Source organism: Girardinichthys multiradiatus, chromosome 2 (assembly GCF_021462225.1).
Source record: "Girardinichthys multiradiatus isolate DD_20200921_A chromosome 2, DD_fGirMul_XY1, whole genome shotgun sequence".
Classification (NCBI taxonomy): Eukaryota; Metazoa; Chordata; class Actinopteri; order Cyprinodontiformes; family Goodeidae; genus Girardinichthys; species Girardinichthys multiradiatus.
Genome location: NC_061795.1, coordinates 44,890,265 through 44,907,247, shown reverse-complemented (window position 1 = coordinate 44,907,247; position 16,983 = coordinate 44,890,265). Strand labels below are relative to the sequence as shown.

The following is a 16,983-nucleotide window of genomic DNA, read 5'->3' as shown; positions in this document are numbered from 1 at the left end:
ACTACTAATAATAATAATAATAATATATACAGGGGTTGGACAATGAAACTGAAACACCTGGTTTTAGACCACAATAATTTATTAGTATGGTGTAGGGCCTCCTTTTGCAGCCAATACAGGGTCAATTCGTCCTGGGAATGACATATACAAGTCCTGCACAGTGGTCAGAGGGATTTTAAGCCATTCTTCTTGCAGGATAGTGGCCAGGTCACTACGTAATACTGGTGGAGGAAAACGTTTCCTGACTCGCTCCTCCAAAACACCCCAAAGTGGCTCAATAATATTTAGATCTGGTGACTGTGCAGGCCATGGGAGATGTTCAACTTCACTTTCATGTTCATCAAACCAATGTTTCACCAGTCTTGCTGTGTGTATTGGTGCATTGTCATCCTGATACACGGCACCGCCTTCAGGATACAATGTTTGAACCATTGGATGCACATGGTCCTCAAGAATGGTTCAGTAGTCCTTGGCAGTGACGTGCCCATCTAGCACAAGTATTGGACCAAGGGAATGCCATGATATGGCAGCCCAAACCATCACTGATCCATCCCCATGCTTCACTCTGGGCATGCAACAGTCTGGGTGGTACGCTTCTTTGGGGCTTCTCCACACCGTAACTCTCCTGGATGTGAGGAAAACAGTAAAGGTGGACTCATCAGAGAACAATACATGTTTCACATTGTCCACAGCCCAAGATTTGCGCTCCTTGCACCATTGAAACCGACGTTTGGCATTGGCATGAGTGACCAAAGGTTTGGCTATAGCAGCCCGGCCGTGTATATTGACCCTGTGGAGCTCCTGACGGACAGTTCTGGTGGAAACAGGAGAGTTGAGGTGCACATTTAATTCTGCCGTGATTTGGGCAGCCGTGGTTTTATGTTTTTTGGATACAATCCAGGTTAGCAACCAAACATCCCTTTCAGACAGCTTCCTCTTGCGTCCACAGTTAATCCTGTTGGATGTGCTTCGTCCTTCTTGGTGGTATGCTGACATTACCCTGGATACCGTGGCTCTTGATACATCACAAAGACTTGCTGTCTTGGTCACAGATGCGCCAGCAAGACGTGCACCAACAATTTGTCCTCTTTTGAACTCTGGAATGTCACCCATAATGTTGTGTGCATTTCAATATTTTGAGCAAAACTGTGCTCATACCCTGCTAATTGAACCTTCACACTCTGCTCTTACTGGTGCAATGTGCAATCAATGAAGACTGGCTACCAGGCTGGTCCAATTTAACCATAAAACCTCCCACACTAAAATGACAGGTGTTTCAGTTTCATTGTCCAACCCCTGTATATAATAATGTTAAAATTTATGCTGAGTTCAAACTGATAACTTTGATGAAACTGCAAACATTATTAATTACATTAATAACAAAATAATATTTTATACTGTTTATGCAGCGATACTGTGGTTTAACAAAGTGGTGGCATTGTTATTTTTATTAGGAAAAACTGAGATATAGTGTGCCTCAACCTTTATACGCCAACATAATAAATGTCAACTGCTTGACACAATGTCATAAAATTTAGCAAACTAATACGAATCTGAAAATATTCCTTTTTTATGTAGAATTGTGATAAAACAAACGGGTGTTAATATTTTTGCCATATTCTCAGCTCTGCTATGACGAGTTGAAGGATGTAAACTTGTCTGCATCAAGATGAATCCAGCTCTGATCACAACACCTGCAGACCCTGAGATCCCTTTGTTAAGATTTCCTTTCTTCTTACCGATCTCAGATGGAGGCAGGTCTGATTTGTGTCGGTGTTTCAGACTTTCCCACCAAGACAAAAGACAGATCAAGTTCTGTTTCTGCGTGGACTGCAGCTGTACTGACAAAGAAGATGCTGACAATGAAGACATTTCAGCATCTAAGTCTGCACTGCTGCTTAAAGAGAAGCTGCAAACAGCATCTAGGGTTACATCGCATTTCCCAGCTAAAACATGTCAATGCAGTGTTTTTACATTTAGAGTGAGGAAGGCTGGGGTCTCTTAACTTCAGTTAAATCCAACAACATGTAACCTACTGGAGGGGTTAAAGGTCAGAGCAAGGAACCAGGTCTGGATCAGTTTCTGACAGACAACATTCAAACCTTTTCATGCTGGATGAATGCCCATCATTCTGAGAAGCGTGGAAGTTAACATAAATCCTGTTTAAGGCAACAAGGAAAGCCCAAAGCACAACAGTTACACATAAATGCATGGATTATTCATGGTCTGGTTACAGCTAAGACTCAGCTGATATAATCTTCTTCACAGAAGGACTCATGTGAGACAATGGAGAGCTAAATCATCAATGGAAACGTTTGTGATGCTTTTTACAGAGTAAAACCAGCAGGTCATGTTTGACTGCCACCTGCTGCTGCTTTAAATCAGCGTTCACTCCTGTGTGTTGTCCAACCTTCCTGATCCACATTACCACTTTTTCAGGATGAACGGTAACAGGATTAGGATTATCAGACCGATTTATCTTATCCAAGAGTAAAATGAATCATCTAAGACCTTCAGCAGCAAGGAACCAGAATAAGCTTCTAAAGCGAACACAAACGGTTTGTTTCTTGCATTCAGGGAGGGTTGCTATTTTCATTCAGCTTTCCCATCTTAACCCCAGCAGGAAAAACAACCGAGGAACGCCTCTAAACAGTTTGTTACCATGGTGAAGTCATATGAAGCAGGAAGAGCAGGGCTATGCAGAGCCCATCCCTAACTCACGCAAACAAAAAAGCCTCGCACCATCAATACTGTCTAATAAAACAAACCAAGATGTGAACCATCCACACAATCAGAGACAAACGTCTAAAAGTAACCAAGGGAAAATACGGCCTCCCGTTGGCATTAGCACCAGAGTTTCAATTACGATTACAGAGTCAGTGACTCATTTCTGTTTCTCAGTTCGTCTTTCAGAGCTGACAGCTGTCATTCCTCTGAACATACGCTGAGCTCTACTCAAAACTAAAATATAAAAAGGACCTAAAACACACAAACAGAAAACCATCAGCAGAAAGCAAAAGCTGTTTGTTAAAAACAACAAACAAGCTTCAGGCAAACCAATAGGGGCTACCTCACGTTTTCAAGGTTTTATTTAAACACAACACTGCCAAAGAAAGTCTTAAAAACCAAATGCTTCACCAACACACAGCATGACACATTTCAGAGTCGTATCCAGTCAGCATTAAACTCGGGTGTGAACGCATTGAAGACCGTTTACTTACTTGGAAAGTGAGTAACTATGATACAATCACTCAGGACAGATTGTAGTACTAGGTGTGAATGATCATTGTTAGGCCCATCGTCCAGGACCCATGTTCCCACCAGGTCCAAAGGAGGATGTTTCTGAATCATTATTAAATCTACACCATGAAGAATTAAGGCACTTCTGAAGCCAAACTTGAGTCCAACCCCATACTACCGAGCTGTACCTAATAAAGTAGCCAGTCAGTATATGCATATTCATAACTATTTCAGTTTCTGTTATACAGGTCCTTCTCAAAATATTAGCATATTGTGAAAAAGTTCATTATTTTCCATAATGTAATGATGAAAATGTAACATTCATATATTTTAGATTCATTGCACACTAACTGAAATATTTCAGGTCTTTTATTGTCTTAATACGGATGATTTTGGCAAACAGCTCATAAAAACCCAAAATTCCTATCTCACAAAATTAGCATATCATTAAAAGGGTCTCTAAACGAGCTATGAACCTAATCATCTGAATCAACGAGTTAACTCTAAACACCTGCAAAAGATTCCTGAGGCCTTTAAAACTCCCAGCCTGGTTCATCACTCAAAACCCCAATCATGGGTAAGACTGCCGACCTGACTGCTGTCCAGAAGGCCACTATTGACACCCTCAAGCAAGAGGGTAAGACACAGAAAGACATTTCTGAACGAATAGGCTGTTCCCAGAGTGCTGTATCAAGGCACCTCAGTGGGAAGTCTGTGGGAAGGAAAAACTGTGGCAGAAAACGCTGCACAACGAGAAGAGGTGACCGGACCCTGAGGAAGATTGTGGAGAAGGGCCGATTCCAGACCTTGGGGGACCTGCGGAAGCAGTGGACTGAGTCTGGAGTAGAAACATCCAGAGCCACCGTGCACAGGCGTGTGCAGGAAATGGGCTACAGGTGCCGCATTCCCCAGGTCAAGCCACTTTTGAACCAGAAACAGCGGCAGAAGCGCCTGACCTGGGCTACAGAGAAGCAGCACTGGACTGTTGCTCAGTGGTCCAAAGTACTTTTTTCAGATGAAAGCAAATTCTGCATGTCATTCGGAAATCAAGGTGCCAGAGTCTGGAGGAAGACTGGGGAGAAGGAAATGCCAAAATGCCAGAAGTCCAGTGTCAAGTACCCACAGTCAGTGATGGTCTGGGGTGCCGTGTCAGCTGCTGGTGTTGGTCCACTGTGTTTTATCAAGGGCAGGGTCAATGCAGCTAGCTATCAGGAGATTTTGGAGCACTTCATGCTTCCATCTGCTGAAAAACTTTATGGAGATGAAGATTTCATTTTTCAGCACGACTTGGCACCTGCTCACAGTGCCAAAACCACTGGTAAATGGTTTACTGACCATGGTATCACTGTGCTCAATTGGCCTGCCAATTCTCCTGACCTGAACCCCATAGAGAATCTGTGGGATATTGTGAAGAGAACGTTGAGAGACTCAAGACCCAACACTCTGGATGAGCTAAAGGCCGCTATCGAAGCATCCTGGGCCTCCATAAGACCTCAGCAGTGCCACAGACTGATTGCCTCCATGCCACGCCGCATTGAAGCAGTCATTTCTGCAAAATAATTCCCGACCAAGTATTGAGTGCATAACTGTACATGATTATTTGAAGGTTGACGTTTTTTGTATTAAAAACACTTTTCTTTTATTGGTCGGATGAAATATGCTAATTTTGTGAGATAGGAATTTTGGGTTTTCCTGAGCTGTATGCCAAAATCATCCGTATTAAGACAATAAAAGACCTGAAATATTTCAGTTAGTGTGCAATGAATCTAAAATATATGAATGTTAAATTTTCATCATGACATTATGGAAAATAATGAACTTTATCACAATATGCTAATATTTTGAGAAGGACCTGTATTAGGTTGAGTCAGACCAAACAGGGAAGACTTTCACAAGTGGAGGTCAGTGGAGCAGATCAGCTGAAAGATTAACCGGACTCGAAACTAGAAGCTGTCCACAGAAAGGAGACATGGATCAAAATAATCAAAGACTAATTAAAAAATTACATTTTCATTACGTTGGATAAACATTTGAAAAACTACAAGTCATCCTTATTTACCCATCCTATTCTATCTATATATTATCAGTGCACTGCAGAGCTTAAAGAAGACTCGCACATTTTCTGTAATAGAGCAGCACAATATTTTTAAATCACAATCGTCATCATGACATCAGTGTGTCCAAAATCATAATCGCAGTATTAGGTGTAATACTAATATTCACATGTCATGCAATTGACCTTTCGCAAAACCCCGCCCCCAAACGGTCCTTGTCCAATCACACATCATTAGCATTTCTAGCTATGTAAGCTAGGTCCGACATTCCCCAAGATGGTGAAGCGATGCGCCTATGGTTTATGTAAATCAGACAGTAGGTATCCTAAGAGTTTGTCTGGGGGAGTTGTGTTTTTTCCCTTCCCAAAGCCGAAAACACAACTGGAGCGGTGCCTACAATGGATAAAACGGTGTGGAAGGCCTCACTCCCAGCTGAATGTCTCAAAAATTAACAAGCATACGTACGTCTGCTCAAAGGTAAGGCAAGTATTGTCCTGCTGTAGAGGTGATAATATCAAGGTTATGAATAATATTCGTTAATATTGTGTATTATTTAGGATATTGTTGCCAAAAGATTACCCTCTTACTAAACGTTTAGTAAGTCCATTACCTAACTTCGGTAAATGTCTAAGTAGATGTTCACTGTCGTGTTGGCTCTTAATGCTGGTAACCCTCTAAAGTTATGTTTTTTCAGTTTAACTACATAAAAGTAATTAGCTAACTAACATTTAATGTTAGCCTCCTAACAAGCAACTTGAAATCATTTTGTTTTCATCTTTCATTTAGCATTTCCTGAATGGGAAGCCCACCCCTGAGTATCCCAACTCTGTAGTTGCTGTACAAGTGCTGAACCAGACTAGGGAGCAGCTCGGAGCCTGTCGAAAGCCACCCAAACATCGGTAGGGCTACATGCTAATATTTTATTTGAAAAAAGGGTTGCACTAACCAGTTAGGTAGAATGAGCAGTGAATGCTTATAAGTTGCACTTCTCATTACACCACTTTGAAGAGCAACTTGAGACCGGTATGCTTTAGCCTCGAGAATTGTTGTGTCCCCTTCATTACGTATTGTAATATTTTGAATATAACCCTCCACGGCATATTGTAACCCCTTTTGCCTCGATCTGGAGGATAACGCGCAAGTATTGCTCCAAAACGAGTCACTAACACGCACTGGTAAAGAAGCTATCCCTGTCATGACATGCGCTAACACTCCGTCGGCTACAGAAAGCTTGACGGGCGTAGTAACAGTAACTAAGGGGGCAGGGCTTTTGCGAAAGGTCAATTACAATCTGCACGGCGTTAATACATGTGGCTGGCTGCCTGGACTGCTGTTTATTTTTTATCCTAAAGCTCCTAGAGAGGGGTGGGGACATTGTGGAATTGTAAAGAAAGAAAAAGAGTCTGGAAAACTTTATATTGGCACAGTAATTTTCAGCAGTAATATCAAATTACCAATATTTCTGGCATCATGCAGCCCCAGTAAGGGAATCTGAACGGCTAAGGATCATCTGAAGGCGAACTACATCCCGTTTCAGTGAAGCTGAAGAAGCAGGACCATCACACTTCGGATTCAAACTTAAACAGATCAACATTACCTAGCGTACCAAAGCAGTGTTGGTGGAAACCTTCAACAATTCATTGAAAGGACACATACCAACAAGAGCAGGAGGAACGGCAGGTCACTCCTCTGAACAGCAGAAAGGTAAAGCACTCAGGAATGTCAGAATGGGTCAAAATCCATTTAGACTTAGAGCTCAGTGGGTCATATGATGCAGGAAACAAATCAAAGAATTAAATAATTGTTAAGTATGAATCAAGGCTGACAATACTCTCGAACAAAGTTAGGAAGAAGGAAGTTTTTTTGCTTTTTATGTAAAAAAAATAAATTTTATATCCCTGGTGTGATGAAGCCAGACTGAAATCAGCCATTCTTTGATAAGAATCACAGACTCTCTCCCAGCTAATCCTGGGACGTACATGAATATCAGCTGGAAATACTCAACCAAACGCAGGCTTCAGAGCTCTAATCCCACTGCAAAGCTTCCAGGAATTCAGGTAATTATCACGTTTAAACCTGAAATATTTTCAGGAAGAACCTCCTTCCCTGGAGTAGAGCTGAAGGGGGAGACAGAAAGGTTTAATTAAAAACAGACCATGGCTCCCATGGTCAAAATGAAGTCATGTTTCTATGAAGCTATTAGGTCTTATTTACCAAACATTAAATAGCAGCAGTTTGATATCGAGCTGAGAGATGAGGCAGTTGTTTAGACGGCCAGTCATGTGGTTTTCCCACCAAACCGGATCCAGTCAAAACTGGTGCTGGTACTTACTTTGCACTGGTTCTTTTCTGTTTCCACTTCAATTCAATTCAAAAATACTTTATTAATCCCAAAGGGAAATTAAATGTTGTAGCTCATATTATGAAGGTTTCCTCAAAGAGCCGTTGTAGATGCTGATGGCTGTGGGCAGGAAGGATCTCCTGTAGCGCTCCGTCTTACAGCAGATCTGAAGAAGCCTCTGACTGAAGAAACTCTGTTGCTGTAGGACAGTCTCATGAAGAGGATGCTCAGAGTTCTCCATAATGTTCTTCATTTTATGAAGAATCCTTCTTTCCCTTCTTGTAGATGGCTTCACAGTTGCATCTCCACTCTAGTCTGTTGTCCAGGTGAACACCGAGGTATTTATACTCCTCCACCACCTCCACTTCTCCTCCCATGATGAAAATAGTGTCTGACCTATTCCTGTTTCTCTTAAAATCTACAATCATCTCCTTTGTTTTAGTCACGTTCAAAATGAGATGATTGTTTCCACACCATGCCACAAAGAGGTCCACCACCATCCTGTACTCAGCTTCTTGTCCATCTCTGATCTACCCCACGACTGCAGAATCATCCAAATATTTCTGCAGATGACAGGAGTCTGTCTTGTACTGGAAGTCTGAGGTGTAGAAAGTAAAGAGGTGACAGTCCCCTGTGGTGTCCTCTTGCACAAGCTACGGCCCAATAAACGGGTTCTTTCTTAGCATCAACTTTGAGCTGGGCCAGATAATGAACAACTTTCACCAGCAGCTATACTTATGGAGGCCAACAATTAACAAAAATCGTTTTAGCACCTTGTTTAAACTTGCACAGTTTATTTAGGTTTGATCTGTCTAATCTAAGACAAAAACACAGAGGTTTATCATTAAGAAAACAATTAGCATTAGGTTAGCATGACCTCACTGTCACCCATCTTCCTGTAGTTTATTTTGATATCACCCATCATGGTGTTTAAGGAGGCCAACATGCCACAAAGAGCTTGCTCCCACAGCTGAATCCATAAATGCCATTTCTGACTCCAGGCATCACCAGACGTTAACAAATGTCGCTCTAAATGTTGTGTTACCAGCGCTCCAGGAGTCGATCAGATCAGAGATCGGCTGCTCTGATTGGTCTTAAGACTAGCTGATGTTTAAAACAGCGCTGATAAATCAAGGTGGTGATAATCAGAGCAGCTATTTGCTGTGTTCCTTGGATAAAGAATGTGATTAGTGGCGTTTAATGGTCTGCATCGTCTGCAATCTTTCCAAAAGACTGAATAAAACAAGGGAAAATCAAACGGATGACTTATATAGTGACACAAAGACATGGGTCCGAGTTGGTTCACACATCTTGGAAAACCAAACCGGTTCTTTTATAGAGCCAATTCAAAACTGGCTCTTGCACCAGCTGTGATTGGCACTGGAACTGACAGGTTAGGAAATGGTCAACACCAGAATCATCAGGCCAGGTGAAAAAAAAAATCCTTACCAGTGTGGAAAATGGCCAGCGGTGCATCTCCAATAATGATCGCCAAATATATGGTTAAAAATATGATAACATAAAGTAGTTGCTAGGAGACCACAGGTGAGGACCTAGAATCACTTCCATCCAAGTAGTTTTAGGTCTGAACCAGAGTTGGTGTCAAAGCCAGTTCTTAAAAATTACAGTAAAAATCAGTTTTGGGTTTTCCACAGCAAGAGCCATCTTATAGCCACAATATTAAAACATAGAATTAAAACAAACAAAAGTGTTAATAACACAAAACTTATACAGATATAGATATGAAAATTCAAAACTACTTCACAACAACCCAAGACCCAGAAACAGATAAAAAACTTCAGGATCTAATGAAAATCAGATTAAAGATTACATTGTAGCCACTGACAGAAGTGAGGCTGCCATACACAGGCTCCAACGAGACCCCCGACCACAATCAGCAGCCAAGTCTGGTGAAGTGTCTTGCCAAAGGACAACGCCTGAGACGGACAGAGCGGGGGTTCGAACCGGCAACAAACTGATTACAGGACAAACTCCCACCACCTGAGCCACAGCCGCCCACTTTTAATCTTTAAGTAAAAGACTTGGAATAAAAAAGAAAAAGGGTTTACTGTTCAATAGTTACCTAGTTACATCTTTGTAGTCATCTTTAAAAGTGCAAGAAGATGAGAGACAGTGAACTCATGTTGTTCCAGAGCTAATCTGACATTTGATGTTCAGTGTTTCTATTGCTTTCTGTCTGAAATTAGGCAGATTAACAGTCAAACTGTTTCCAGACTTTTCGTTAACCCCCCACCCTCCATCTCTTGATGAAAGCGTTACTCATTTGTGGCCCAATAAACAGTTTGTGCTGGAGTTTGTCCTTTACCAGTGTAAACAGACAGCACTAAGACTTGTTTGATCAGAGAAAAACAGCAGCACTCCACTTAGAGGTATACAGCTTTAACTTCAGACATATAGGGGGCGATAATGAGGTGGTTTCTACACCATCTACCTAGATGAGACGAAGATGATCTCATCAGAAACTCAATGTGGTTTTGGGTCCTTGTTATTCTGAGATAAATGATCAAAATGGATAAAAGGCAGCAGAATATGTCACAAGAGAAGGGCACACACCCGCTGTCAGTAAAGGGGATTTTCCGTTATTCCAGAAGCTCGTGCCTGGCACAATCTTTGCAACTTTTCGTGCAGCATGAGATGGCCACTGGGTTAAGCTTCAAGTTTTTTTGACTAGCCTGATTATAAACACAGGTAATAATACTTGTTAAATGAACTTTCATAAACAGGAAACAAGTAGCACTTATAAAAAGCTCAAACTTTGTTGATAGAACTGTTTATTAGGATGAATCTCCCCTACAGATTCTTCTTCTGCTAACAATTGTCGTCTACTGTTTAAAATAGGAACTACAGCGAAAGCAGTGCACCTCAAGTGAATGTTGAAATTACAAGCGACTTTCTTCATGTTCGAAATCTGCCAAGACGCATTAAGTGACTGAAGGATTTATTGCCCCTGTCAGCGTGCACACTTAGCACCGTCACAATAATGCACGAGTAATGAGTCATCTTTTGTTATATCATTATAAAAATTGTTATTTGCACTTCCTGATCGAGGACTTCATATGAATGAACTGTTAGCATCAACAACGTAAATTCACATCATCAGTCCTCATAAAAAAACTAAAAAAACAATCCTATGGTGGCACAAGTCCTCCTCTCTGAAGGCTACTCTAAACCTGAGGGTCAAAACAAGTTCTTCTGTGCTGCTGTGTTAACTACCTGAACTAGAGCCTCTGCAACATACATGTGGGTTGTGTTTCCCTTTTATTTGTCATGCCTAACAAGAGATTTTATTAATTTACATATCTGGCAGGTCTCATTCCTAAAGTCTAACCCCTCGCCGTGTACTAGGGCAGTGAGCGTGTGATGAATAAATCCTGATGGGCTTTTGAAGCATTGAAATAGACCTGATATTTACTAAAGCTGAACCCTGTGAGTCCCAGCCAAGCAGGAAAATAACTTACAGGTAACAGAGTCACTTACAAATTTAATAAAAAAAGAAATGGAAACATCCATCCTTTTCCTAGCCCTTAGTCAGCAGAATGAAGCCATCATCATTACTATTTACTTAGATTACAGCAATAAAACAATTTTTAGAACCATAACTCCCTCCAACTGCATGTTAACTTCTCTGATTACAACATTCTCACTGTAATTAATTATTTATGAACATTAAAACAAATCCCTAACTGCTTTATTCCAGCTGCAGATGCAGCTCATGCAATGTAATAGTAAAATTAGCACGATTAGCAGTGAAGGAGTAAGTCTGTTTCTCTGCATCGATGCCGTCACGTAACAAAGCTGCATGTGTGTAATTACACAGCATGCAAAAACGTCTATTTGGCTGCAGTTCTGCAGACCAACCAAGAGTATTATTATTATTATTCAAAGCCCAGCCTCAAACAATTCCTTCCTTCTGCTCGAAGTTTTCCTTCTGTCTTACAACCAGGATGGCCATCAGCCCAAAATATGTCAGATGATGGATGTCGATGTGTAACCTCAGACCACAACCAAGAACCAAAAGCTAGCCTGGATTCCTCCTGAAACCTGGGAGACACATGGACTCAGCAACACATGGAGCAATATGAACTCTCACTTCCTCACTCTTTTGGTTTTGTTGGGTAGGAATGTGGTTTAGTTCATGGAAACCATCAGTGAGTGAACCTGGTCTAGACTAGAAGGCAGAGAATCTCGTACACACACATGCAGCTGGGACATAAAAACATGCCATCAATTATTAAACAGGCTTGCCTTTTAATATCACTTTCATGGTATAATAATCAGAGAATTTTGTAGTATTCCACGTTAACTGAAAAAGCAGAAGCTATTGGAAAGGAAAACAGAAACATAGATGCAAACTATATTTTTGTTTATTGCATTGGCCTAAAACTGCACAGAACAGATTTTTCTTTCAAAAACGAGGATCAATATTGTATTCATCCTTGATCCTAGCAGCCTGCAATGATGCATTTTGGTTTAAATCCAATAACTGAATTCCTCAAATTTACTTGGCTTTTAGCTTTAATTATAGGTTGATGTCAGATTGTGAACAGCTCATTTTAATAATTATCCACCGAAATGTGTTCAGATATTATGGATCCAAGACTATAAGCGATTAATGACTAAATAACATGTCAGTTTAGAGTCCAGCCTAATCACAAACATAAGTAGAAAAATCTATACGGGTTTCTGTTGTCTTTGTTTCAGGGAGATGGGTCAACAGGAGAAGCAGAGCAGATGAAGGACTACATTTGAAAGCAGCTACATTACAACTTCAAGCATGTTACTGTCATTTCTTTCTTCATTTCAGCTGTTTTGGACTGTCTTAGGTCTGCTGGGAACACTATTTTACAAATTCTGCAGTGAATTACCCAGAACGGTGTTATTTGCTTAAAACAAACAAAAAAGGCTCTACTTGCAACCTGTTGATCATATTTGTGTACACAGCACTTAAGTTTGACTTGGATTTGTTGCAAAGACCTGCATGGACTCAATCAAATGTACATAGGATTTAAATATGATCTGAACTGCAGAACTGGCAGTTCGTGATATAGTACCTGGACCTTTTTTGGTCATAGGAACTATCCATGCCTTGTGAGGGTTTCTTTCAATTCAATTCAGTTTATTTATATAGCGCCGTTCACAACACATGTTGTCTCAAGGCACTTCACAACAGTCAGGTTCATACATTCCAATTAATCCTAACCATTGAACAGTGCAGTGCAGTTATTTATTCAAAGTGGATAAAAAAGTTTTTCTATCTAAGGAAACCCAGCAGATTGCATCCAGTCAGTGACTTGAAGCAGTCACTCCTCCTGGATGAGCATGTAGAGACAGTGGACAGTCACTGGTGTTGACTTTGCAGCAATCCCTCATACTGAGCATGCATGTAGCGACAGTGGAGAGGAAAAACTCCCTTTTAACAGGAAGAAACCTCCAGCAGAACCAGAACCAGGCTCAGTGTGAGCGGCCATCTGCCACGACCGACTGGGGGTTTGAAAGAACAGAGCAGAGACACAAAGAGAACAAAGAAGCACTGATCCAGGAGTACTTTCTATGGGAAGGAAAAGTAAATGTTAATGGATGTAGCTCCTTTAGTCGTTTCACCTAGAAAGAAAGAACAGATAAACTCTGAGCCAGCTTTCAAGGTTAGAGTCTGAAAGAGAGCACAGTTTTAATTTCTTCCATTCTTATTTTACTGGATGAAGTTACGCATGCAGCGACTTGAAAGAGCTTTACAAGACTGACTTCATGCAACCGAGAAATACTGCTATAGCTTAATTTTGTGAGATTTTCCACTTCTACTGCAAAGCATTAAGGCTGCCAAGTCAGCAGCCATAATGTGCTTAGGCCTCTTCGTTAAATTAGATTTTTATATCTAGGGATACACCGATATGAAAATTAGGTTGATATTAAATATTAACGTTACTATTATGGCTGATAACCAATATTTACTGATATTATAGATATATAATTCCCTACCCTTTTGACTAAACCACTACACCACTGGCATTGCTCCTCTGATTCAGTTGAACAATCCTGTGCTCCATCACTTTCACATGCTCAAACAAATACCACAAGGCTAAACCCCTCCACATCCAGAAACAGATTAACGGCAACATGAAAATAAACAGTAATTAATATCGGCATCGTTTTACTTACAGTACCGATACCAATGTTAAAAAATGACGTCAGCCAATATCCTATTTATAGGAGCACTACACTGTTTACCTGAACTAAAATACAATTTAGGTGTATAATTAGGCGTTCAAAAGTGCACAAAAATCAAATTTTAGCTCAGAACATACTTTAAGTTTCAGTATATCTGCATCAGGCAAAAAATGTTAGGTATTTTTGCTGTAACATAATAGTAGGTATACAGCCAGGTCAATTATTACAGTTTTTTTTCCAGTGTAGAATGACGAACATCTACAACAATAAAAATCCACATATTTTAGCGATAAAAATAAACTCCTGCCCATGATATGAACATATGTACAAAGGAAGAAAATGTGCGTGTAGTGATGTCTTGATGATCAAGACAGTTGGGTAGAAAAACTCAAACGTAAGCAGTGAACTAGTTCTTAAAATGCAGGAGCCAGTGTTAGTTTTTATTTTTGCCCAGGATGCTCAGATGTATTGAACAGTGCAGCTGCAGCTGGGAAAAGATCTTACATCACTCCCTGCCGATCACAGCCCCTTTAAACTAAAACAACACGTTAACTTCTCCGACTTCAACAGCAGTTTTTCCTACAACATAAAGCATCTCCAGCTACAGGTGCTCCTAAACGAACCTGATCCTAATGATGCAGGAGAAGCTGCAGACCCACGCAGTCACTGTGGACCTCGGTGCAGCCACGGTGATAACCGTAAAGATCATTCATCACCTTCTCTATCATAAAACCAGTGAACTACCAGAGCAAAGCTTTAAGCCAAGCCAACACGCTGACGGGTTTCTGAAGAATAAATCGGCCCGGTTTGACGGTACTCATCGTTACAGACAGCGGAGGCCTCCGTTCTGCCGTAAACCAGGATAAGATTAGCCTTTAGCGGTTAGCTCAATCCGTATCTCAGCCAAGTACCACTTTAAAAAGGGATGCGACCAACCTTCCCTTCGATGTCAACACAATGTCTTCGATGTCACCCGATCGCAGACCGTAAACAACAACATTTTAAAGGGATAACACCTCCTAGCTGTTAGCATGGAGCTAACGACTGGAGCTAACGTCTGCTGTTGTTTTCACCGAAGGAGGTTGCTCTGAAAAACCCGGTGTTGTACTCGCTAAAATACTCCTCTTACCTCTAAAGACAGCTCCTTCAGCTCACAGCGGGTCACTGAGCAGGTGAACAACGAGGAGACAGAGCCAGGATCCCAGTTTGTCGTCTTTCCTCCGTCTGCTTGTTGAACACATCGGATCCAACCCAGACAGACTCCAGGCGCTTAATAGCAGCCGGGGCGCGCTCGCTCAAGTTTTCTGTCGGGAGCGCGCGCTGCACGAATCTATATGACACCAGGGGCGTTGTTAGGAGCCGGGGACACCCGGAAGGAAGGGGGCGTGTGATAGCGGGGTGACTTTTAAAATGCAAAACCGCTGCACAAAACGATTACATAAATGGAAAAAAAAAAAAATAAAGTGCGTCAAAATCTGATTGACCTAACCTCATTAAAAAAGCATTCAAAGACATTCCCGTGACCCAGGTCTATCTAGACATTTCCACACCAGGAAATGCTTCCCCCTTATTTGCACCTGGTACAACGTTTTTCCCATTGTGTCAACATTAACAGTTAGCAATTGCAAAATCTAGAACATAATGTTAGCTCAGCATGAGCAGAGCTACTAACATGAGCAAACCCTTCTTGTAACACACAACTAGGAAGACAAGTCCATGTGTTTTTCTTGGCTCAAATACCCAGCAGCCCTTGCGGCTTATCCAGCCTCAAAGGACGTAACATAGCCCCCACCTAACTCTGAGGGTGCCTCACCTGTCATTGATGAGGGCAACTGAGCTGCGTGAAGCTGACACCCCACCCACTTGAAAAATTCCAGCAAATAGACAGAATGATTAGTGCTTCGTTTGTGCTGTTTTGGTTTCTGAGATATTAAAGATTATTTTTTAGGCCATCCAGAGGTCACCATCCCCCCATTTTACTCCGAATTGAACCGGAGTGGGCTCATTTTTTAGTGCTTCGTTTGTGCAGGTTTGTGCCGTTAAAATTTTTGTTTGTGCTGTTTTGGTTTCTGAGATATTAAAGATTATTTTTTAGGTCATCCAGAGGTCACCATCCCCCCATTTTGCTCCAAATTGAACTGGAGTGGTCTACCTTTTTAATGCCGCTTTTATGTACAAGCTATATAATTTTCTTTCAGGTGATCACTGACGACTTAAATCGATGACGTCTATGGCCTGCGCTGAACATCATCACCACCATGAGGTGGGCACATGACCAATATATTCATAGTTGGACAGTATTTCCCATCCCATACATGAAGCTAGTAAAGACATGGAGAGGTACTTTAGCCTAAGTGAAGCTTTACCTTAAGTGGACAAAAGTACTTTTTTGCAGATCAGAGCTGCTGTTAGACTTTATAGACTAACCATCACTGCTTCCAACAAACAATAGGTTTTCTACTTTCATGCCAATATTGAAGTTTTTATCTGATCAAGTTTTTATCTGATCAAGTTTTTATCTGATCAAGAGTTTACATAAATGCTGTCACCACTGTCACCTGATTGTTCTGCATGCCTAATTTAATATATATAACCTATACCTTACTGATAACTGCACAGTATTGTATTTTTCCTCTCTTTTATTGTAAATCCCTTTCAGCCTTTTTGTGATTGTTTTTTGCACTTTGTTTCTTATAGCTTTTAGTTTGGGTAAGTTTTCTACTTTTTTAGATAAATATGAACTTGTGTACTTTCATTGCCTTATGGTTTGGTGCTGACACACTCAAATGTTCCTATTGTGGAACAATAAAGGTTTTCTATTCTAATTAATTGAGAGAGGTAACCATGACTTCTGAGATCACACATAACCAAGTTACTGTTTGAAAATGTAATCTACATTATACTTTCAAAGAAGAATAAACACTTCTGATTTGGAAAATTAACTTTATGTTATAAATCACCACAGGTAAAATATGGCATACTTAACCATCTAAGAACTTGTAACAAAGAACATTAAAATAGAACCTATTTCTGGTCAGGAATATAAAACCATGGCAAAATGTATTTGCCTTTTGATCTGGGCTTCTCAGAAATTTTCCCCCAAAATGTGTTGATTCACAGCATTCAGTCTGCTGTGTATAACACTGCATGTGGTTGTATTGT

General features: G+C 40.8%; 1 protein-coding gene across 2 annotated transcripts in view; it reads right to left on the bottom strand.

The window, feature by feature from the left end:
* siah1 (siah E3 ubiquitin protein ligase 1) overlaps window positions 1-15,499 on the bottom strand; it is a 38,423-nt gene extending 22,924 nt beyond the window's left edge. The window contains exons 1-2 of one of the 2 annotated variants that reach the window (XM_047381299.1): window positions 14,951-15,499; window positions 7,274-7,411 (exon numbers count right to left, since the gene is read on the bottom strand). The gene's annotated coding sequence lies outside the window, so the exon portion shown is untranslated. The remainder of the gene's footprint in view (window positions 1-7,273; window positions 7,412-14,950) is intronic. The other variant, XM_047381290.1, reaches the window with a different exon arrangement.
* Window positions 15,500-16,983: the final 1,484 nt, after the last annotated feature.